This window comes from Triturus cristatus, chromosome 2_2, assembly GCF_964204655.1.
Source record: "Triturus cristatus chromosome 2_2, aTriCri1.1, whole genome shotgun sequence".
Lineage (NCBI taxonomy): Eukaryota > Metazoa > Chordata > Amphibia > Caudata > Salamandridae > Triturus > Triturus cristatus.
Window position 1 is genome coordinate 685,102,253 of NC_140582.1, and position 25,114 is coordinate 685,127,366.

Genomic DNA, 25,114 nt, shown 5'->3' on the forward strand with positions numbered 1-25,114 from the left:
GCAGAGCATGAGCCACACGGGTAGTGGCCTTGTACGGGTGGTAAATCCCATAGTGTGGAAGTAGTTTCATTTTCTTTCATCCTAGGTCTGGTATGCACGAGATTATCACGCAAGCTCGTTCCTCTTTTGAATGAAAAAAGCGGTAATGGAATACTCTCCTTTGCTACATTCAAGATGCGCCAGTGTTTCCTTATTGATTTTTGGACACTATTGGATAGTGTACTAAAGGTAGTGACGCATGTCATTCTCGTCAAAGGTTCCTTAGCCACCGGTGGTTCTAGCAGGGCATCTCTATTGTTGTTACATGCCCTTTTTCGCGCTTTTCTCACCAGATGTGCTGGATATTCCCTTACTTGTAGTTGTTTAGAGAGTGACTGTGCATGGACCTGAAAACTATCCAACGTGGAGCAGTTCCTGCGAATGCGCAGGAACTGTCCCACTGGAAGATTATGTCGGAGAGATTGAGGGTGATGACTCTGGAAGCTCAGAAGGGAGTTCTTTGTCTGGGGCTTCTTATACAGTTCACTTCCCAATACTCCTGCAATAGGGTAGATCATAATATCCAGAAACGGAAGTTTGTTTCTGTCGTATGTGACTGTGAATTTGAGGAAATTATTTTGAGCATTAAGCCATGCATGAAAATCCAGCAGAGTGGCAACTGGACCGTGCCAAATCACCAAGATGTCGTCTATGTATCTTCTCCAGCACGCAATCTGAGCACGGAAGGGATTTTGATCGGTTAACACACAATTTTGTTCAAAAATATGAACATAAAGATTGGCCAGACTGGGAGCAAAAATGCTCCCCATAGATGTTCCGGAGATTTGGAGATATTTGGTCTCTTCAAATTGGAAAAAAATTTCCATCATTGCCAGTCTGGCACATTCCATGATAAATTGCGTCGGTGTCGTAGTATCTCGGTCACTGTTATCAAGAAGACCTCTGATAGCTTCAAGTGTCTCTTCTTGTGGAATGCAGGTGTAAAGTGATTCCACGTCGAAACTCACCAAAAGGTCAGTTTCGACATTGAAAGCAGTTTCTGGCAGAAGACGCAAGACATCCTTGGTGTCTTGGAGATAAGTTGGCATATCTCTCACCATGGGCCGTAGAAAAAAATCAACAAAAGTGGACAGTGGTTCTAAAAGAGAACCAATCCCTGATATAATAGGGCGACCAGGTGGTGGTCTTGTAGGCTTATGTATCTTTGGAAGTACATAGAAGTATGGTATGACTGGGAATTTGGTAACCAAAAATTCCGATTCCTGTGAACTAATCCAGCCAGATTCCTTCGCTTCATTGACAAGGTCATGAATTTCCATGGTCAAACGTGAGGTAGGGTCTTCTGAAAGAAGACGGTATGATTTAGTATCGCTCAGTTGTCTCAGACATTCTTCTCGGTAGGAGGAAGTATCCATAATGACAGTGGCTCCGCCTTTATCGGCGGGCTTTATAGTAATCAATTTGTCATTCTGGAGTTCTTTCAGAGCTAGTTTCTGTGCTCTCGACAAATTCTGAAAAACTCTATCATTTTTAAAATCGAGTGAATCAATGTCGTGTATTACAGCTTGTTCAAAAACTTTCACCTGGTCTGGTGTAAGATGAGCAGGTGGATTGAAAGTCGATGGAGGTTTCAAGCCGGTGTCTGAGCGAATTGTGGTGTCAAGTTCGTTAGAAGCCATAGAATCCTTGTCTTTGAAGAAAAAATGGAGGCGTATTTTTCTGAAAAACCTTTCAAGTTCATGCCTCAACTGAAAGGGCTCGCCTACATTTGTTGGCACGAATCCCAAACCTTTGTTCAAGACACTCAGCTCCACTGTGGTGAGTGTTTTTTTACTCAAATTGACCACTAGGTCGTCATGTCCATGTTCTGGCCCACTGATGGTGCCCCCCTCTTGTTGCGTGTGTTCTGTGGGGTTGAGTCTGTTTGCCAGTGTACCTGTGGTGTCATTGCTCCTCTTCTCCTGCCTCTGTTGCGTCCTCGGCCCTGTCCTAAAAAAGGGGGCTGCCCAAAGGAAGGGGAGGGTTGGTATGGGAAGGGAGGCATGGGTTGTGCAAAAGGGGAGGGCTGAAATCCCCATGGAGCTGGGGGCCACCAAGAACCTTGTTGTTCGTAGTAGTTTTGTGTACCTCGTCTGCGATTTGGACGTGAACGAGGATTATGAGTTCTATTAGGTGGTATAGACGTATTGGAACCGTCAGAGTCAGTTGAGGGAATATCTGACCCTGACGACGAATAATTAGACCCATATCTTTTGCCTTTTCTATTGAACTCCGGAGGAGTGTAATTCTCACTTGTGTAGGGATAAATTTTATCAAAGGAGAACCGTGCTAGGTCCTTCTTGAATTTCTCAATTTTGGTCAAGAGAATGGAATCTTTATGCTCCTTGTTGGACTTATTGGTTTCATCCAAATTTCTCTTATATAAGGCGCTGGTGATAGAAGCCTTAATTTGACCTTCTAAGGTCTGTATCTCTACAAGTATCATGTCTGCTGCTTTTTTTGCAGTACTAATGATTAGGATTAGCCAGTCGCGGGTGCATCGCCACGCGATCATCGACCAATCTTTAAGAAATGTCTTATCTGTGAGAAAAAGACGAGGGGCATTGGTAACAATCAAACCCATCGGGGCACTGTTATTCCTCAAATACTCTGCCATTATAGCCCCATGTATAAAGGTACGAGAATGAGTTTTCTTTAGATTGAGTAGGACCTGCCAATCATCTTGTGTATTGCTAGTGACTGTGGGTAGACTCTCTAGAATACTGGGATTAGAACTCAAAATGGTCTGTAACATGTTTTCGTCGAAGGACAATCCTGTGCATTCCGCCATGATTACCAAAAACAGCGTGGCCCCTAGAAAAGGGTACAAACGTGTAATGTAGTGATACCCTTGAAAAAGATATAAAGACCCGCAGCCAAAGCTGCTCAAATCAACTGTAAAAATTATCTCACAAGGAGTAGGGGTCTAAGGGATAAGTTTACCGACTCAAACAGTTTGTAATCCCCAAATCAACATATGTATACAAAAAGCAACTGTGAGTCAAAAGGATTTAGTGACCGTAACACAACCACTAAGTGAGTACTGATCAGGATTCAATTGCTGTTTATGTAATGCCAACTGTATCAATAGGTATATGTATGTACATATGAATGTATGAAAAAGATTCCCATCACCCACAACAAGTGGCTCGCTTCATCATTTGGGAACCTGGGAACTTCACCAGAGAACCGTCTTCTACCAGATGGACGTAGATATCGGTTCAGTAATGTGTCCCAAATGCATCTACTGATGTATTTATTAAGTTGAAGGAACCATCAAATAACTAATAGGGGTTGATGTGTGCAGTGCTAGTGTTAAAGAATGTGCTGATTAAAATTGGTTAGCCAGGCACAAAAAAAGGGCATGTAACAACAATAGAGATGCCCTGCTAGAACCACCGGTGGCTAAGGAACCTTTGACGAGAATGACATGCGTCACTACCTTTAGTACACTATCCAATAGTGTCCAAAAATCAATAAGGAAACACTGGCGCATCTTGAATGTAGCAAAGGAGAGTATTCCATTACCGCTTTTTTCATTCAAAAGAGGAACGAGCTTGCGTGATAATCTCGTGCATACCAGACCTAGGATGAAAGAAAATGAAACTACTTCCACACTATGGGATTTACCACCCGTACAAGGCCACTACCCGTGTGGCTCATGCTCTGCCTGTCCTCAAACCCAGCCAACTAAGTCAGTTGACCTAGGGTTGGAAAAACCATGGATTTTACGGCGCCATACCAACTGCAATTCAGAAAAGGTAATTTACCTTATTACGTGTCCGTGTTCACTCAGATACATAGGTATGACGACCCGTAAGATTAAGGTCCGTATAAGTGAGCACAAAAGTACCATCAGGCGGAAGAAACAAGCCACAAGACTTACCACTCACTTCTTGGCGTCTAATCACAAGCCAGAAGATTTGAAATGGCTTATTTTGGAACAACCATTTATTCCATCCCACATCACAGACATTAATAAATTCCTTTTCACAAAAGAGCAGAAGTGGGTTTATAAATTGCATAGTGATGGCGTGGGACTGAATGACCAGATACCATGGACCTCGCTCTGAGATGCATATATAGGCTATATCAGCCCAGCGTCGTCCTTGTGTAATAGCATAATGGTCATTCACTATACTACAATCCATTCAGTTTGTCTTCCTGATCTGAGCCGCGAGTATTATTAGGCTATCACCTAGCTACAAATCCGATTTTATATTCCATATTTTATATCGGAATTGATTGTAGCTTATATTATATTTTGCAAGAAGAATAAATCGTGACTGTCATTCTACCAGTCCTTTCCATGTACCTGTTTACGTTGTGTGGGGCCTGTCAATATCTTCGATCTCAATAAAGCTGGGTTTAGTACACGCGCAAACTCGAGTTAAACTACATTTCCCAGTATCACATGTACGTTATACAACAACGTGATTACGTCCTAAGTAGGCGTTTTTTCCTGCATTGGATTATGCGCCGAATGAACAGACAGGACGTTTTCGAAATCCTCAAATAGGATCCGTTACCTTAAGCGTACACCTCCCCTTCTCGCTCAGACACTGCGAGAGGTACCGACGGAGAGGTAAGACTAAACTTTACATATTGCTTTGTTTTCCAACTTCTAACTCCAAATTTCACGACCTATCTAGTATGACTGAGTCAGAGTGGGTCTTCTTGTCACACGATTCGCATTGAGTACAGCCCAGCTACCTCGGCATAGGTTTTGACTAGATGGGTATACTCTTACCGTTTTAACGGGATAGCGATTGGACCACACTTATCTTACTTTCATTATACGTGTGCTAGACTTTCGACTTAGTGACAACGATGTTTAAAAGCAGCATAAACCATCGGTCAGTGTCCTTGTAACTTCCTGTTTGAACGTCGAAAATCACAAAGCTTATAATGTTGTTTGGCATGTTTTCTGACTATCGGACTTCCGTGTTATTAACCGCTTGGTTGCCACACCCAGCGTTATATGTTGTTTGAACATTTCAAACAAGTGCAGCCTTATAATGTTATGTTCTACATTCATATTATTCCCCAGAGCGGTGCCTCCTAACCTGAGCAGTTGCCAGGCGGGGTGAGGCACATACCCAGATTGATTCGGGTGAGTGACAACCTAATCATCATTTTTCCTATTTGTGATTACGGCTATATGGTTGTTTTTGTACACTTGATGGTACTTTTGCAAAATCTTTTTAGTGAATAATTTGCAGTTGTTGACCGATTTTCCATATTTAACCACTTTGTTAGTCTGCTTTTGATCAATGCTGTTTCCTTTGTAGGTATTTCCTGTACCGAAAAACAAGGTCCAGGTTGTATGTTCTAAAAATGTTCTAAAATTTTCTGTGTATCTTGGTCACACATTAATAATTGTAGTAGCGTTCTGGTCCTGACGAAAGCTAGGATACAATGTATCCAAGAGCTGAAACATGTTGACCAGTTTTTCCAACACAGTTATCCTTTCAAACTGTCACAGCACTGTCTTGTTTTATCTTGGTATCCAGGTAGCACTTCATTAAAAAAATTTTGGTGCCTGGCTAACCAATTTTAATCAGCACATTCTTTAACACTAGCACTGCACACATCAACCCCTATTAGTTATTTGATGGTTCCTTCAACTTAATAAATACATCAGTAGATGCATTTGGGACACATTACTGAACCGATATCTACGTCCATCTGGTAGAAGACGGTTCTCTGGTGAAGTTCCCAGGTTCCCAAATGATGAAGCGAGCCACTTGTTGTGGGTGATGGGAATCTTTTTCATACATTCATATGTACATACATATACCTATTGATACAGTTGGCATTACATAAACAGCAATTGAATCCTGATCAGTACTCACTTAGTGGTTGTGTTACGGTCACTAAATCCTTTTGACTCACAGTTGCTTTTTGTATACATATGTTGATTTGGGGATTACAAACTGTTTGAGTCGGTAAACTTATCCCTTAGACCCCTACTCCTTGTGAGATAATTTTTACAGTTGATTTGAGCAGCTTTGGCTGCGGGTCTTTATATCTTTTTCAAGGGTATCACTACATTACACGTTTGTACCCTTTTCTAGGGGCCACGCTGTTTTTGGTAATCATGGCGGAATGCACAGGATTGTCCTTCGACGAAAACATGTTACAGACCATTTTGAGTTCTAATCCCAGTATTCTAGAGAGTCTACCCACAGTCACTAGCAATACACAAGATGATTGGCAGGTCCTACTCAATCTAAAGAAAACTCATTCTCGTACCTTTATACATGGGGCTATAATGGCAGAGTATTTGAGGAATAACAGTGCCCCGATGGGTTTGATTGTTACCAATGCCCCTCGTCTTTTTCTCACAGATAAGACATTTCTTAAAGATTGGTCGATGATCGCGTGGCGATGCACCCGCGACTGGCTAATCCTAATCATTAGTACTGCAAAAAAAGCAGCAGACATGATACTTGTAGAGATACAGACCTTAGAAGGTCAAATTAAGGCTTCTATCACCAGCGCCTTATATAAGAGAAATTTGGATGAAACCAATAAGTCCAACAAGGAGCATAAAGATTCCATTCTCTTGACCAAAATTGAGAAATTCAAGAAGGACCTAGCACGGTTCTCCTTTGATAAAATTTATCCCTACACAAGTGAGAATTACACTCCTCCGGAGTTCAATAGAAAAGGCAAAAGATATGGGTCTAATTATTCGTCGTCAGGGTCAGATATTCCCTCAACTGACTCTGACGGTTCCAATACGTCTATACCACCTAATAGAACTCATAATCCTCGTTCACGTCCAAATCGCAGACGAGGTACACAAAACTACTACGAACAACAAGGTTCTTGGTGGCCCCCAGCTCCATGGGGATTTCAGCCCTCCCCTTTTGCACAACCCATGCCTCCCTTCCCATACCAACCCTCCCCTTCCTTTGGGCAGCCCCCTTTTTTAGGACAGGGCCGAGGACGCAACAGAGGCAGGAGAAGAGGAGCAATGACACCACAGGTACACTGGCAAACAGACTCAACCCCACAGAACACACGCAACAAGAGGGGGGCACCATCAGTGGGCCAGAACATGGACATGACGACCTAGTGGTCAATTTGAGTAAAAAAACACTCACCACAGTGGAGCTGAGTGTCTTGAACAAAGGTTTGGGATTCGTGCCAACAAATGTAGGCGAGCCCTTTCAGTTGAGGCATGAACTTGAAAGGTTTTTCAGAAAAATACGCCTCCATTTTTTCTTCAAAGACAAGGATTCTATGGCTTCTAACGAACTTGACACCACAATTCGCTCAGACACCGGCTTGAAACCTCCATCGACTTTCAATCCACCTGCTCATCTTACACCAGACCAGGTGAAAGTTTTTGAACAAGCTGTAATACACGACATTGATTCACTCGATTTTAAAAATGATAGAGTTTTTCAGAATTTGTCGAGAGCACAGAAACTAGCTCTGAAAGAACTCCAGAATGACAAATTGATTACTATAAAGCCCGCCGATAAAGGCGGAGCCACTGTCATTATGGATACTTCCTCCTACCGAGAAGAATGTCTGAGACAACTGAGCGATACTAAATCATACCGTCTTCTTTCAGAAGACCCTACCTCACGTTTGACCATGGAAATTCATGACCTTGTCAATGAAGCGAAGGAATCTGGCTGGATTAGTTCACAGGAATCGGAATTTTTGGTTACCAAATTCCCAGTCATACCATACTTCTATGTACTTCCAAAGATACATAAGCCTACAAGACCACCACCTGGTCGCCCTATTATATCAGGGATTGGTTCTCTTTTAGAACCACTGTCCACTTTTGTTGATTTTTTTCTACGGCCCATGGTGAGAGATATGCCAACTTATCTCCAAGACACCAAGGATGTCTTGCGTCTTCTGCCAGAAACTGCTTTCAATGTCGAAACTGACCTTTTGGTGAGTTTCGACATGGAATCACTTTACACCTGCATTCCACAAGAAGAGACACTTGAAGCTATCAGAGGTCTTCTTGATAACAGTGACCGAGATACTACGACACCGACGCAATTTATCATGGAATGTGCCAGACTGGCAATGATGGAAAAAATTTTCCAATTTGAAGAGACCAAATATCTCCAAATCTCCGGAACATCTATGGGGAGCATTTTTGCTCCCAGTCTGGCCAATCTTTATGTTCATATTTTTGAACAAAATTGTGTGTTAACCGATCAAAATCCCTTCCGTGCTCAGATTGCGTGCTGGAGAAGATACATAGACGACATCTTGGTGATTTGGCACGGTCCAGTTGCCACTCTGCTGGATTTTCATGCATGGCTTAATGCTCAAAATAATTTCCTCAAATTCACAGTCACATACAACAGAAACAAACTTCCGTTTCTGGATATTATGATCTACCCTATTGCAGGAGTATTGGGAAGTGAACTGTATAAGAAGCCCCAGACAAAGAACTCCCTTCTGAGCTTCCAGAGTCATCACCCTCAATCTCTCCGACATAATCTTCCAGTGGGACAGTTCCTGCGCATTCGCAGGAACTGCTCCACGTTGGATAGTTTTCAGGTCCATGCACAGTCACTCTCTAAACAACTACAAGTAAGGGAATATCCAGCACATCTGGTGAGAAAAGCGCGAAAAAGGGCATGTAACAACAATAGAGATGCCCTGCTAGAACCACCGGTGGCTAAGGAACCTTTGACGAGAATGACATGCGTCACTACCTTTAGTACACTATCCAATAGTGTCCAAAAATCAATAAGGAAACACTGGCGCATCTTGAATGTAGCAAAGGAGAGTATTCCATTACCGCTTTTTTCATTCAAAAGAGGAACGAGCTTGCGTGATAATCTCGTGCATACCAGACCTAGGATGAAAGAAAATGAAACTACTTCCACACTATGGGATTTACCACCCGTACAAGGCCACTACCCGTGTGGCTCATGCTCTGCCTGTCCTCAAACCCAGCCAACTAAGTCAGTTGACCTAGGGTTGGAAAAACCATGGATTTTACGGCGCCATACCAACTGCAATTCAGAAAAGGTAATTTACCTTATTACGTGTCCGTGTTCACTCAGATACATAGGTATGACGACCCGTAAGATTAAGGTCCGTATAAGTGAGCACAAAAGTACCATCAGGCGGAAGAAACAAGCCACAAGACTTACCACTCACTTCTTGGCGTCTAATCACAAGCCAGAAGATTTGAAATGGCTTATTTTGGAACAACCATTTATTCCATCCCACATCACAGACATTAATAAATTCCTTTTCACAAAAGAGCAGAAGTGGGTTTATAAATTGCATAGTGATGGCGTGGGACTGAATGACCAGATACCATGGACCTCGCTCTGAGATGCATATATAGGCTATATCAGCCCAGCGTCGTCCTTGTGTAATAGCATAATGGTCATTCACTATACTACAATCCATTCAGTTTGTCTTCCTGATCTGAGCCGCGAGTATTATTAGGCTATCACCTAGCTACAAATCCGATTTTATATTCCATACTTTATATCGGAATTGATTGTAGCTTATATTATATTTTGCAAGAAGAATAAATCGTGACTGTCATTCTACCAGTCCTTTCCATGTACCTGTTTACGTTGTGTGGGGCCTGTCAATATCTTCGATCTCAATAAAGCTGGGTTTAGTACACGCGCAAACTCGAGTTAAACTACATTTCCCAGTATCACATGTACGTTATACAACAACGTGATTACGTCCTAAGTAGGCGTTTTTTCCTGCATTGGATTATGCGCCGAATGAACAGACAGGACGTTTTCGAAATCCTCAAATAGGATCCGTTACCTTAAGCGTACACCTCCCCTTCTCGCTCAGACACTGCGAGAGGTACCGACGGAGAGGTAAGACTAAACTTTACATATTGCTTTGTTTTCCAACTTCTAACTCCAAATTTCACGACCTATCTAGTATGACTAAGTCAGAGTTGGTCTTCTTGTCACACGATTCGCATTGAGTACAGCCCAGCTACCTCGGCGTAGGTTTTGACTAGATGGGTATACTCTTACCGTTTTAACGGGATAGCGATTGGACCACACTTATCTTACTTTCATTATACGTGTGCTAGACTTTCGACTTAGTGACAACGATGTTTAAAAGCAGCATAAACCATCGGTCAGTGTCCTTGTAACTTCCTGTTTGAACGTCGAAAATCACAAAGCTTATAATGTTGTTTGGCATGTTTTCTGACTATCGGACTTCCGTGTTATTAACCGCTTGGTTGCCACACCCAGCGTTATATGTTGTTTGAACATTTCAAACAAGTGCAGCCTTATAATGTTATGTTCTACATTCATATTATTCCCCAGAGCGGTGCCTCCTAACCTGAGCAGTTGCCAGGCGGGGTGAGGCACATACCCAGATTGATTCGGGTGAGTGGCAACCTAATCATCATTTTTCCTATTTGTGATTACGGCTATATGGTTGTTTTTGTACACTTGATGGTACTTTTGCAAAATCTTTTTAGTGAATAATTTGCAGTTGTTGACCGATTTTCCATATTTAACCACTTTGTTAGTCTGCTTTTGATCAATGCTGTTTCCTTTGTAGGTATTTCCTGTACCGAAAAACAAGGTCCAGGTTGTATGTTCTAAAAATGTTCTAAAATTTTCTGTGTATCTTGGTCACACATTAATAATTGCAGTAGCGTTCTGGTCCTGACGAAAGCTAGGATACAATGTATCCAAGAGCTGAAACATGTTGACCAGTTTTTCCAACACAGTTATCCTTTCAAACTGTCACAGCACTGTCTTGTTTTATCTTGGTATCCAGGTAGCACTTCATTAAAAAAAAATTTGTGCCTGGCTAACCAATTTTAATCAGCACATTCTTTAACACTAGCACTGCACACATCAACCCCTATTAGTTATTTGATGGTTCCTTCAACTTAATAAATACATCAGTAGATGCATTTGGGACACATTACTGAACCGATATCTACGTCCATCTGGTAGAAGACGGTTCTCTGGTGAAGTTCCCAGGTTCCCAAATGATGAAGCGAGCCACTTGTTGTGGGTGATGGGAATCTTTTTCATACATTCATATGTACATACATATACCTATTGATACAGTTGGCATTACATAAACAGCAATTGAATCCTGATCAGTACTCACTTAGTGGTTGTGTTACGGTCACTAAATCCTTTTGACTCACAGTTGCTTTTTGTATACATCACGTGACTAACAGCATCTGTCTGTCATTTGATTTCTTATGTTGTGCTGAAACAAGAATGCAGCTGATCTGACTAAATAATAATACCACTGAAGATTTTTTTCCCAGCTGCACCCTTCACCTAATTTTGGTACTATGGGGTCAGGAAATGTTGAACCTGTATGCGCTAACTATGTGTGGGTTAAATACTTGTTACGCAAATGTAATCTTGCACAATTCCTGATTATTGGCTTTGGAATGGGTGGTAAACTCCGACACATGGTGGATCAGAGTGTTTGCTGAACTCCGCATTCCAAGCTGAGCATAGAGTTGCAAAACTCTGCAAATTCAGCTGGCAGAGCAGAGCTTTCCTCTCACCCCTAGTTTTAGTCCACTGTCAATGCTCAAATTCGTTCAAAAATCGAAATCATCAAGTACCTCAGCAATTTTAACTGTTAGCAATTGGAACTGGGTCTTCTTTACATTCTGAAATCAACAATAGTGTCACAGTATCATAAATCTCCTGGCTAGTCAAATCACTATAGGACGTATTAGTTACATCGGCTTTATTATACATTGGATTCAAACAAAAGTACCTTTTATGTTTCAGTTTGCTGAAAACTTTAATATCCAGAATATACCCTCTATCTCTAGGGCAAAAACGTATATCCTTCACTGCTTAGTTCCTTGCTTGATAAATTAAAAATGGTAACCTCCAAGGAACCAGACAAAATGTTTTCCGTCAGGACCCTACGCCTTCTCATTTCAAGACCACATCTGCATTCCCCTTTCTTTCACTTGTCTGTTTTCCTTCCTCTTTTTCCCCTTCTTGCTTTCTTGAACTGTCTATCCTGTAATTCTGATCTCTAGTGCCCATTCCAATTCTTATCACTTCCTGTAAAAGAAAATTACTATTGGAATTCTGTTTCGATGTGCATTCTTCTGCATCTATTGCCTCACCTTCACAACTGGACATATTACTAAAAAAAGTAGAACTCCCACTAATTACAGAAGAGTCCTTATCAGTATGATTAGACTCATCCTTTTTAACCACATGATCATATCTTTTGACAAAAGTAAAAACCCTGCTAGTTTGATAGTCTATTTCATCCCTTCTAAGTGTCCTGGCTTTCCTTTGCTTATTATCGCTTTTGATGTTTATTTATAACCTTATTCAAAATCCCATATTAATATTTGTGATTAACATTATTATCTTAGCCTGCACTTACCCACTTTGCCCTCTATCTGTTTCTTAAATTTGCTTACACATTACTAATAATGGTACCCAAAAGCCAATCCACAGTCAGCAAATCTCCTGAATGGATGATCCGTAATCTACATGAGGGCCAAAATTAGATTTTTCCTTCTGATGCAAAATACGGGATAAACAATAATGGATTTATATTTAATTTCATTCAACAAAGGTAGTTACCACTTCTCCTTTGGTGCTAAATATTTATTCTGTTATATAAATGTGCACTATATTCTTTTTCAAAATTGTTAACATGTCTTCGTAGATGAGACAATCACAGCTGATTACACTTTATTTGCAATGTCTTTTACTATTTGACATTATGAGGTCTGCCTAACACTTATTATATCTGTTGTAATCTCCCGTGTTCCTTCTCCCCCTCCTGCCCTGGGAACTGGTACTGCCCTGCTTTAGAACCTTGGCGAAGAAGTTTACCGTCGAATGTTGGTGTGTGGAGGTTGAAGCAGGACGTAAGGATCCTACTTGAATAAACGCATCATTTCTTCACTATCCATTGGCGTTTTATTCTTGTAAACTCAACATTTTGGCGACGAGTTCAACTTACCGTGCTGGGGACGGTGTGGATCCTTTCCCCAGTCTTCTTGCTGCCTGCTCGCTTGTATCTTCTGCTTCACCGGAGGACTTCTAGTTATCCTGCCTCTTCCTTCGTCCTCCTGCGGATTTTCTTTGAAAACGTGGTAGATTTTGTGGCATATGAACAATCTCTCCTGACAGTTGGGAGAATCTCTCCTGGTGGGTGAGTTTGCTTCTTTCGCGCAGTTGCCCTGACACCGTACCAGCTTCTGTGATGTTTCGCCATTAACGCTGAGCTGTTGACACTCTCGGAGGGCGCCTTGTCCTTTTCGCGTCTGCCGCCTATTTCTCCTCGGCAGATGTAGTTTCGTTTGGTTGGTGGTTGGTGCTGTACGAGTAATTGGTGTCTGCTACCCCACCTCCGGGAGAGTGTCCTACGTCTCTGAAGAGTCCTGCTGCTGCGCTGGAGTTCTCTGCTGGTCCGGTTGACGCACAGCGTTTCCCCAGTGTCTCTCCGTCCGCTTTAGCTGTTTCACGGAAGCCTACGCTACGAAGGTTGTTCCCGCCTCTTCCCGGGGACATCATTTCCTTCGTTGTTTTTCTCCGCAGACACTGCCCCTGAGACACTGCTCTATATTTTCTGCCTGCCTCATTGGCTTTTGCCTGCATGCCATTCTTTCTGAGGAGGAGGTCCGCGCTACGGAGGGTCCGCCCCTCCCATGTGACAGGATTTTTTCGTGATTAGATGTCATCAGCAGACACTACCGCTGAGATACTGCTCTGCATTCACTACTGGTATCGTGGATTTTAGCCTGCATGCTACAATCGCTGACAGGCTCAGCTTATACTTCGTTTGTCGTTTTTTTAAAGAGGTTATTTGCCAATTCCATGATCCAATCCTGTTGAATGTTATTATTCTCACTCATTTGCCTGCCTACTCCTACTCGCTGACAGCTTATCATTGGATGTTGTTTGTTTCGTTATACCTGTTCAACTATTTTTGCTTCTCTTTCTTATCCTTTACTCTTCTTTATATTATCACTGTTCTTTCCTTTTCTTCTTTCCTCATTTTATTTCCCTCACCTAGTTTTCCCTCTTATTTTTTCTTCCTCCTTAATTTCCTTCTTGCCTCCATCATGTCTACGTTTGCAATGTCTCAACCTCCTTCATTTCTTGATGAAGCTGGAGATCCTCTCATTCCATGGAAAAAGTGGGTGAATCTATTTGAATCATATCTTATTGCTATAGGTGGTGACAGGTTTTCCGCTGTGCGCAAACAACATATCCTCCTGCACAACCTGGGGAAGCAGGGTAGGGAAATTTTGGATGACCTTCCTGATTCTATTATTGAAAATGTGAATGTTGGTGTTGAAGGTGAGGGTGATGTTCAACATGATGTATATCAATTAACCTTAAAAAAATTGGAAGCGCAATTTGGGGAAAAAAATAATATTGTACTAGAGCGTCACAAGTTTTTTTTTTTTGCGTGTTCAAGGGAAAAATGAAAAAGTGATTAATTATATAGCAGTTCTGAGGGGTTTAGCCTCTACTTGTGATTTGGGGAATTTAACTGAGTCTCTTATTAGGGATCAGCTTGTAAGATGTACTAGTGACAAGAAAATTCAAGAAACACTTTTAGTGGAAGCCCCAGATTTGAAACGCGCCATTGACATTGCTAAGAGCATAGAACACACTGCATTTTGCATGAACGAGATGAAAGAAGCAGTTGATGTTAAGCATGTCTCAGAAAGCAATGTAAACAAGATTTCTAGCAAGGACACTAAACATAAATCCCCACCTACAGATCCTGAAATGCATACTACTTCTGGGAACAAGTTAAGATACTTCAGGTGTGGTAATCCTAATCATTTAGCTAACAATGTGAAATGTCCCGTGAGAAGCGTAACGTGTTGCAAATGTAAGAAAAGAGGTAATTTCTCTAATGTGTGTCATGATTAAAAAAAAAGTATAACCCACATGATATCGAGTGATGCTGTTCCTCAGCTTCCTGAGGAGGATATTGTTTTCCAAGTATTTAATTGTACTGAAAGTAGTAGCAATTCGCACCCAAAGTGTGTAATTTTTCTAGACAGTGTCAAGTATGAGGTGTATACAGACTCTTGCTCCCCATAAACCCTCATCAACGAAGCTACTTTACATGCCAATTCAGGTACAGAAAAGTATAATCTATTGCCTCCAAACATCAGGCTGGGTGGATACAATCAGGATCCCATACCTCTTGTTGGGATGCTACTTATGCATATAGACTTCAAGGACAGATCGACTGTTGGAAAGGTCTACATTACCAAAAATGGCTCTAATTTACTCGGATGGAAACATCAAAAAGATCTAGGAATTAAACTGGACCCAAATGCACCCGAACCAGTTTACCTGGTGGATAGATCTAACATTGGGATGGACATTTGTGGAAAATTTCCAGAGGTTTTTACGGACAGTCTAGGTCTCCTAAAAGGTTTTCTTCACAAAATTAAACTCAAGACGAATTCTAAACCAGTTGTCCACAAACCCAGGTCTATCCCGTTACTTGTAAGAGAACCACTTAAAAAAGAACTTGACAGATTGGAAGCTAGCAAAGTAATCGAAAGGATTGGAAGTTCAGAATGGTTGGCCCCCATTGTGGTAGCAGCTAAGGGTGGTGGCAAGGGCATTCATCTATGTGTTGACCTTAGGGATCTAAACTCCAACATTTGGGTGGATAGACACCCTCTCCCCAACATTCATGAAATGCTTTCTGCCATACAAGGGGCTAAATTCTTTATAGCTTATATCTATCCTCTGCCTACCATCAGGTTGCTCTTCATCCAGAGTCAAAACCTCTCACTTCCTTTATAACTCCGTTCGGAGCTTATCAATTCTCTAGATTACCATTTGGTCTAGCATCTGCTGCGGCAGTGTTTCAACGTGTTATGCAGCACTTACTACAAGGTCTAGACAAAGTGCTTTGCTTCCAAGACGACATCCTAATCCATGGATCGTCAGCAGTGGAGCATAACAAAACTTTAGAAGCAGTCTTGATTAGACTCAGTAAAGCAGGTTTCTCCACTCAGAAAGACAAATGCAAAATTGGGGTGGAATCTGTAGTCTACCTTGGTCACACTATTTCAAGTGAGGGAATCAAACCCAAATCCAACCTGGTAGATTCTGTCAAACTAGCTCCAGCTCCCAATAATAAAGAAGAACTTAAATCTTTTTTAGGTTTAGTTGAGTATATGTCCAAGTTTGTCAAGAACTTTGCTGATCAAGTCCGTCCTCTCAGGGAACTGCTAAAAAAAGGAACATCATTTGAGTGGAGTCAACAGTGCCAACATGCCGTTGTACACGTCAAGGAGGCCATTACTGACGCACCCATCCTAAGCGTATTTGACCCTAACGCTAAAACCACCCTGACTACGGATGCTAGCATGAAGGGGTTAGGAGCTTTACTCACACAGATGGTAAATGGCCAAGAGAAAGTGATAGCATTTGCTTCAAGAACCTTAAAAGATGCTGAACTCAATTACTCCACAATAGAGAAAGAGGCACTAGCCTGTTATTGGGCCATAAACCACTTTAAGTATTTCCTATGGGGAATTCCATTTTCATTAAAGACAGATCACAAACCGTTACTCCCTTTATTCTCCACAAAACGTCTAGAAAATGCTACTCCACGTATTTCCAAGTGGGTACTGAGTCTACAAGGTTTTAACTACTCCATGGTTTACGTTCCAGGCACTGACTATCGGATAGCTGATTGTCTCTCGAGACTTCCTATGACCAGTGAAGATCCCATGTACAACCCTTCTGATGAAACCATCCTTGCAATTGAAATCCCAGCCATCAATAAAGACGAATGGGAGAAATCCTTAAAGGATGACGGTGATCTCGCCATACTTAAGAATATAATTTGTAAAGGATGGCCTAAAACTATAACAGACTTACCTGACGCTATCCGTAAGTTCTGGATTGTAAGAGATGAACTGTCTATTGTAAAATACCTTATTTATAGAGGCAGTAGAATCATCCCTCCAAAAAGTATGTATGAACGGTTAATTCAAATTGCACATGAAGGCCACCCTGGTAGGAACATGACGAAGAGCAAAATCAGACAAAACTATTGGTTCCCTAATATGGACTCTCTGGTCGAGAGTCAAGTAAAGAATTGTGTTTCTTGTGGCACTAGCGACAAAACTAAAATCATCCGCAAATCACCACTTTTGCCTGTGTCAATCCCCACCAAACCTTGGGACAAGTTAGGGCTGGATATTATCGGTCCTTTGAACCTGCTATATCATTCTCATAGGTTCTTGTTTGTTCTCATTGACTACCATTTCCATTGGATTGTTACGAAAATGGTTTCCTCCATCTCTACCACATCATTGATCGAATTTTTGAGGGAAACTTTTTCTAGAGAAGGCATTCCGAGCGTTATAATATCAGACAATGGGGTTCAATTCACTTCAAATGAAATGAAGCAGTTTATGACCACATTATCTATTACTCACCTCAGATCCCCGCTCTACTGCCCCAAAGCTAATGGCCTGGTAGAAAGGGCTAACAGGATGCTAAAGGACACCATACAACTAGCATTGTCTTCACAAGAACCGGTTGTAGAAGCCGTTAGAAAAATGTTGTGGTCGTACCATACGACACCCAATGCTGTCTCTGGAGTTTCTCCATTTATCTCACTTAAAGGAAGGAAACCTGGTTCAAAACTCACACCCAATTGGCTTAACGGTGGGTCTCCTGTTTGGGTGGACAGGGATGCGGTTCTTAGAAAAGCTGAAAAACATCAATAAGAATATAAGCACAGGTATGACAGACGATGGGGAACATCCATCAAGTGTTGGAGAGAAGGCCAATGGGTGGTTGTCAAAAAACCCAATGTTACCAAATCTAAGATGTCCTCATTTTCTAAACCATAGAGAATAAGACGAGTTCACAACAATTCGGTAGTGCTGGAAGACGGAAGCACTTGGAGCATGGACAACATAGTGGGCTGCCCAAGTGTTTTTGGTCCCATGTCTTTTAGTGGAGACAGTAAAAGCAGTCCAACTTCCATAAATAGTGATCCCAAATGTGCAAGATTACGCAGACCACCTATTTGGCAAGCCGATTATAAAATGTAACTCATTGGTATATTTCTCTCTGGTTTCCTCACATGTCAAACAATTCCTCTTTAGTAAGACTTGTTGTCAATTATGTATTATATTACACTTGTATTTTCTCCTTTGCAATTTCTTACTACTCATCTATTTCCCTTTTGGGATATTAGCCTTTCCTTTTACCATGTTTTCGGTTATCCTCCTTTTAGTAGGGAGGTGTGTTGTAATCTCCCGTGTTCCTTCCCCCCCCTCCTGCCCTGGGAATTGGTACTGCCCGGCTTTAGAACCTTGGTGAAGAAGTTTACTGTGGAATGTTGGTGTGTGGAGGTTGAAGCAGGACGTAGGGATCCTACTTGAATAAACGCATCATTTCTTCACTATCCATTGGCGTTTTATTCTTGTAAACTCAGCAATATATTTACTCACATTGTTTAGCATTCAGCAGATACCGATTAAAACAATAATATGTTGTTTTTGTGGTCTAGCTGGCTTTGTTGTGTAGAAATTACAGTCTGACAATAAATGGTAGGTTCTTTGGTCGTGTATCAGGTGTAGCATTTTCCTCATGAGCGAGTCGAAAATTGAGGTGATGTGTGGTGAGGAACATTATAAATCATCAAGAGACAAATCGCATTATAGCCCTTTATCCCCTGAGAGGAATAAAGGTAGGGAAAAATGCACCTGAGGGTTTTTACTAGGATTGACAGGCCAGAGACGATCCCTCAATCAGTGGAACAAAACTAGACTTTTAGATGGTTTGTTGGTGAATATGGCAATACAGAAATTCCTAGAGAGCTGTACCAAAAGACCCTGATCCAAAGACACTTGAAGACAACAATCTTTGTTTTTTGCATGATATTGGGACATTTAGTAATAAATTACAAGAAGACATAGACTGAATGGCTCCACAGATCTAGCTGCCTTTCTGAAGTTGCATCACTATTTGAATGTTAATGTAGTCATTATAAACTGTGGAACCAAAAAATTAACCCCTTCGATGCTGCGCAGATTCCGCCGCTGTGCTGACGGAATCTTGCGCGGGTGTGGTCATGACGGAATGGTTCCGTCATGAGCACAGCTCAACCGTGGGTCATGACGGAACCATTCCGTCATGAGCACCGAAGGGGTTAAATGTCTTTATTTAGTTGCTGCACACCGATTATAGAGAAGCCTGAGGAACAACCCAGCTTAGAGGGTTATGAAAAAATACAAATAAATTAGTTGATTAAGTATTTGGAATAATACAATTTGGCTGTATTCTCTGTCTTATTCCATCCTAGTGAAGATATCTTAGTAAGACAACATGTTCAATAGTATTGAATGTTGCTGAAGGGACTAATCACATCAGGGCCTTAAAACCACCCCTGACCAGTTGTATTCTTATATTCCACAACCAACGTCTGATCTTTTGAAGGGTAAAATCACACCATGGGTAATTCCTGGAACAGACAGATTTGAATAACTTAAGCAGCTGATCTAGTAAAGCATTCTCTAGAGCATGGCTGTCCAATGTTTTGCCAGGAGGGATGAATCCATGCTATGTTAGGTATTGTAAATGTGTATACAATACAAGTCACTTGGCGTAATGAAACTGGAGTGGGCCTCCCTGCAATGCAGATGGAGGGGCCCCCTCCGGTCTCGAACAGGAGCTCTGCAGCCAGAGTGCTGTCCTGAGGGGGCCCCTTGGAGCCTGTGTTACGCTCCTGATGCAAGTCCGTAAAAATTTTAAAATCTAGCCTGTTACAGCCTGCCTAGACCTATATTGGAAAGTCTTGTTGGAGAAAAAGGACAATGGAGGTTCTAAATCTAAAAAATAATGTCTACATCTGAAGGATCCAATGATTCTGTTTTACATAGTGGTGATACTAGATGCCTATATTCTGGGGTCCCAGTCCTAATGTAATGAGGGTGTTAATAAACATTGCCTTCAATGAAGCTTCAATAGAAGATGCTGAGAGAAAAATAGCTGGAGGAGAAGGCAAGCCCTAGAGTATTGTTGGCCTTTATTATTGATGAAAAACATCTAGTGGCAAATGAGAACAAGCACCGGAAATGCAATTGGATGAGCGAGAGCTACAGACAAGTAAATGTTCAAAATCCAAAAATGACTCTAAATAGATACACAGGGCCCGTAATCTGAGACAAAATCCTAACTTTACGACTTTCGATATTCACAAAGGGCATTTAGGAGTAGTAAAGTTAAGATTTTGTCTCAGTCAAACTTAAGTTTTAGTCTTAAGTTAAACTTAAAACCAAAACTTAAGTTTAACTGGGACAAAATCCTAAGGGGCAGATTTACAAGCCCCTTGCGAGACATTTACACCGCCGTTGCGTCACTTCTGTGACGCAGCAGCGGCGTAAACCATGCACCATGTTGCGCCTTATTTACAAGGTGACGCATCTAGGGAGATGCGTCACGTTGTAAAGCCCTGCGCTACATTAAACATGCGTCAGGTTTAATTTATGCAGGGTGGGCGTTCCGTCGGGAAAAGCCTCGGAAAAGTGACGCAGTGAAATCTACAAGATTTCACTGAGTGACTTTTGCGACGCTGCTGCATCAAAACCCTGCGCCTGCTTGAAGCAGGCGTAAGGCACGACGCAGCATGTTAGGTATGGGCAGCCCCTGAGCATTTCTGGAGTTGCGTCGTACTTGCGACACGACTCCAGCAATGCGCCGCCCTTATGCCATCAGATGCGTCACGCATCTGTTTATCCTTGCGCCACGATGCGCTGCATTGGAAATGCGGCGCATCTGTGGTGGCGCAAGGGTAAACTTGCATGACGCATCTTTGCTGGCGCATCCCTGCTGATTTGCAGAGATGCGCCAGGAAACATAAATCTGCCCCTAGGTGTGCTTTGTGAATACCGAAAGTTGTAAAGTTAGGATTTTGTCTCAGATTACTTTTGTGAATCTGGCCCACAATGTGTTGTTATTATCCCACAAAATATGCCTTGAAAATTGTGAAAAATTCACTTTAGAAATTTTTCACATTCTGTGTAGCATAATCACACAAATTATCTAAAAATCCAGCGTGATTTTGCAGAATCAGGCATGAGTAATTATGCAGCGCTAGTTTCTTAGTGCAAAAATGCCCTCTTGGGTCCATTTTGTTAAGAAATAGCACTAAATGCAACAGAACTTTAATAGCAGATCGAGCAGCTAGGGTAAGATTTTCCCCCATTTTCCTGCTTTCATTTAGCACAAGTTGCTTAGCGCAAAATTCCCCCTCACGTCCAAAATGAACACAAGAGTCCATTTTGCTTTAAGAAAATAGCGCTGAATGCTACAGAACATAATCAGCAGTGCGAGCAGCCGCTCATGCTTTCTAAATGTGCTCTTGAGGTAGGATTTCTCCCAAAATTTTCACTAGGGGGCATAATAGCGCTATTATCGATAATTCTGTGTCAATGTGTAATGAAGCATTACCAGAATTACTCTGATTACTCCAGAACAAATAAATGACTCCAAGGCCTACATTTTTCAATGTATTTAAATTTGATTGATGAAAATCAGATGCAAATTATGTTATTTTGATATTTGAAGCTTTTGCATTTTTGTATCTATTATATTTGTATATTTATGATATAATTATTAATGTATATTCTGGTAAAACTGTGCATTCTTCATTTTAGTTATTTCGTCGAATGCAAATGCTAACCTGGACTTGAATGAAACAATAAACGCATATATACTTTCTAAGTATATTAGATTGGTTCTAGCACCAATGAAACTATAATAGATGTAATTACATTTGCCATCAATATTGTAATACTTTTGTTCACATAAAGCAATAGGTTTAGATAAACATTGGTCCTTTTAAACAGAGGTAATAAATAGTAAATATTATGGACAGTTCAATTTCAGTTTTTTTGTCAGCAGCAGATGGGATGGAATGGTTATGGATGTTTTAAAAAAGAACCCGCTGTCTTTGCCCGTAGGCGTTGAAAGACAACCTTTTTGTATCCCTTAGGAAACAATTTAAGCTCTCTCTGCTAAAAGCTGGCCTGCCAGAAGTCAGATAATCACTAACTTAGACTAAATGTAGAGAAATCTTTGAGAATTATTTTAGTTGGTGCCTTTAGGCAACAATTAGCACAAAAAATTCGTGTTGGTGTCTGAAAGACTACACAAGTAGACGTGTTACTTGAGTAATATGACATACGCAGTTTATCAATAAATTATCATTTTGATAGGGATTTTTTAATATTTGAAGGTATTCATCGACTCAGAATCTGTGCCCAGAAATGGCGAATTACTATTTTTTCACTCTTGTATATACCGTGCCTGTTTTCTAAATTATGATTGCACAAGATATGTATGCCAATTTAACCACCCTGTAATGGTAATACACAAATGTACTGCACTCTAATGTAGGACGCATGAATATTTGCAGATATACTTTTTTAGACATAAATAATTTCTCGGCAGGGAAATAGGCTTTTCATGAGAGCAGACCAGGTATCACTTTGTCATCAGGAAAATGGTTGCATACTATAAACCCTAGTGGAAAGGGTATAGAAAGGGCCCATCAGTATTTTTCCTGTGCGGACGGTACCAGCATGTCAATAACAGAAATGGTCTACAGACATCTCTTATGAACTGTGAGAATGCATTCTGTCTTTCTTAAGAGTTTGGAATCTCTCTTTAAAATTAAAGTCTTGACAGGTCCGCCATTCAGGAATGGTAGGGCAGACTTGCAGGCACTGTGTTTCCCCAAAATCAGGAGTTGACTCAAGACAAATTTCGCGATAGCAGAGTAATCTCGCGTAATTTCTGCACTTCACATTATTTTTGTATGAGAAATGATTGAGAGTATGCTGTACTGCCATCATTGAGATTTATTTGGTTAAAAATTCCTATCTCGGATCATGGAAACAATGAAAATGAGCAGGGCTCGATGAGTTGATGTTCACATCAGACAAAATGTTTCCTTATGTTCAAAACTGGTGCTAGGATGCATTTCATGATAAACTGCTGGACTGGCAATTTGCATAATAATGGGAAATATTTTTGGCATCTTCAAAATGTCTGCAAACATGGAACACTCAGGGGAGCAGACAAAGGACAATAGCAAAGTCCAGGTCCAGTTGTCACTGGTCAGTTGTGATTTTTCACAGAAATGTCCTCTTCAGCTTTTTATGTTCCTAGAGTCGCCCAGTGCATCAGCCTTATGATCCTTGGAATTCTGTCGGTCCTTGTATTTCAAGTGAAAAGGGGACAAGCCTCCTCAAGTCTTTCTCACAGGTCCCCAAGGCTAAGTAAAGCATGTTCAGTTTGCCTGGCATTGTTCGGAAAGTCCAGCACTGTTCTGAGGAAAGCTGAGAAAGGGTCCACCTTTGTAGGGTTTAAAAGCCTGTGAGTGGCGGACATTCCTAGTTCATCTGTTACCAACGAAGAAAAGGTTTTGACGCCTTGCTGTACCTACGTTTGCAGTATTTCCTATTGGCTGTACTTCAAATAGTTCCGAAATGCACTAATGTTATGGCAAATTCAAGATGGTGATGGTCTTTGGCCATACTGAACTTGGTTTTGAGTAGGGGTGGGCAAAATTTGCGAAAGCGACTTTCGCAAATTATCACGAAAATGTTAAAAAATCTCCGCAAACACGAGGAAATATCGCGAAGATGCAGAAGTTTTTTTCACGCCCGTTCGCGGTATTTTCTGCGTGGTCGCGGCTCGCCAACTTACCCATGCGGTTGCTCGCGGGCGCGGCCATCTTGTTTTCACTCTTCTCGCGGTGCATGATCGCGAGAAGAAAGAAGTGATCGCGCGATGCATGACGTTACTGCGGGCGCGAACTGTCGCGAGACAGCGCAAATGGCTACCAACAATCCAACATCTCGTGGAGAACGCGACCGGATCGGGAAAACTTGTCGGCGAACGCGGGGATTCAGGTAAGGCGATCGCGCACGTGCGAGAATGTATTATTTTACAGCGCGAGCAAGAAACAAATTATCGCTAAGCTGCGGAATGCGGAAATTTTGACATTTTCGCGCTCTCCGCGGAACGTGAAAATGTCAAATTATCGCAATTTCCGCGAGCGGAACGGAAATTTAGCCCAGGCCTAGTTGTGAGTGGGAAGTGTAGGGAATTGGATTACTGGTTGAGGCAGGTGAAACCATACTCAAGCAGCAACCACAATTTTTGTCAGGGTGAAAAAGAAGCAAACCCTAAATTAACCTGTGCTCAACCATCAGGTAGAATGGAGCATAGAACTTAGGCTTAACTCAGAGGCAAGGTGTAAGGTATTTGTTGAACACTTCAAACAGTAATGACATGTAAATACCACCCAAGAAGGATGCCATAACAAATTAGAAAAATATAATAATTTTTAATAAATAAAACAAGAACAAAATGATAAAAATCCAGACAGTAGAACCGGGGATCTGCAGGTCTATACATTTCAAAGGAAATAGCACTAAAAGCACAATGCAGTAACTGTGAATATTTGGACAAAGTTAAAAGTTCAGGGTGACCCGATGGAGTGTGTGCCAGCTACAGAGAACCAGTTAGGCCTGCTGAACGAGTGTACAGTAAATCCGGTTGGAGGAGCATTGCGAGGTCCTGTGTCATGGACGCATCGCGGAGTAGAGGCAATGTGAGGTCTGGGCCAGAAACTCGACACACAAAATCGACTCTAGGGATCTGCGAAACTATGATGCGATGTCATGTGTCCTCGAGGAGGCCACAGACAAGGATGCATCACACCCTGGCTGGTTTCGAAGAAGTTGCAGGGCTTGTGATGCACAGTCCTGTGTTGTCATCGAGGATACCGTCGACAAGGGCTTTGTGAAGTAAGAACCTGCATCAAGGATGTGTCGCGCAGTGGTGGTTCCATTGAGGCTATCAGGCTCTGACGGTGATGCAAAGTCCTTCTAACAAAAAAGTCAGAGAGGTAGTGCATCGGTTCTGATCGGATTGCACTGCTCAGCAGAGGAGATGTGATAGTTCTGCTGCATTCACCGATGGACTGGCAGAGTACCTGCAGGCCCACTCCCAATGGTCTAGGACTAGGGTGGCACCAGTCAGTAGTG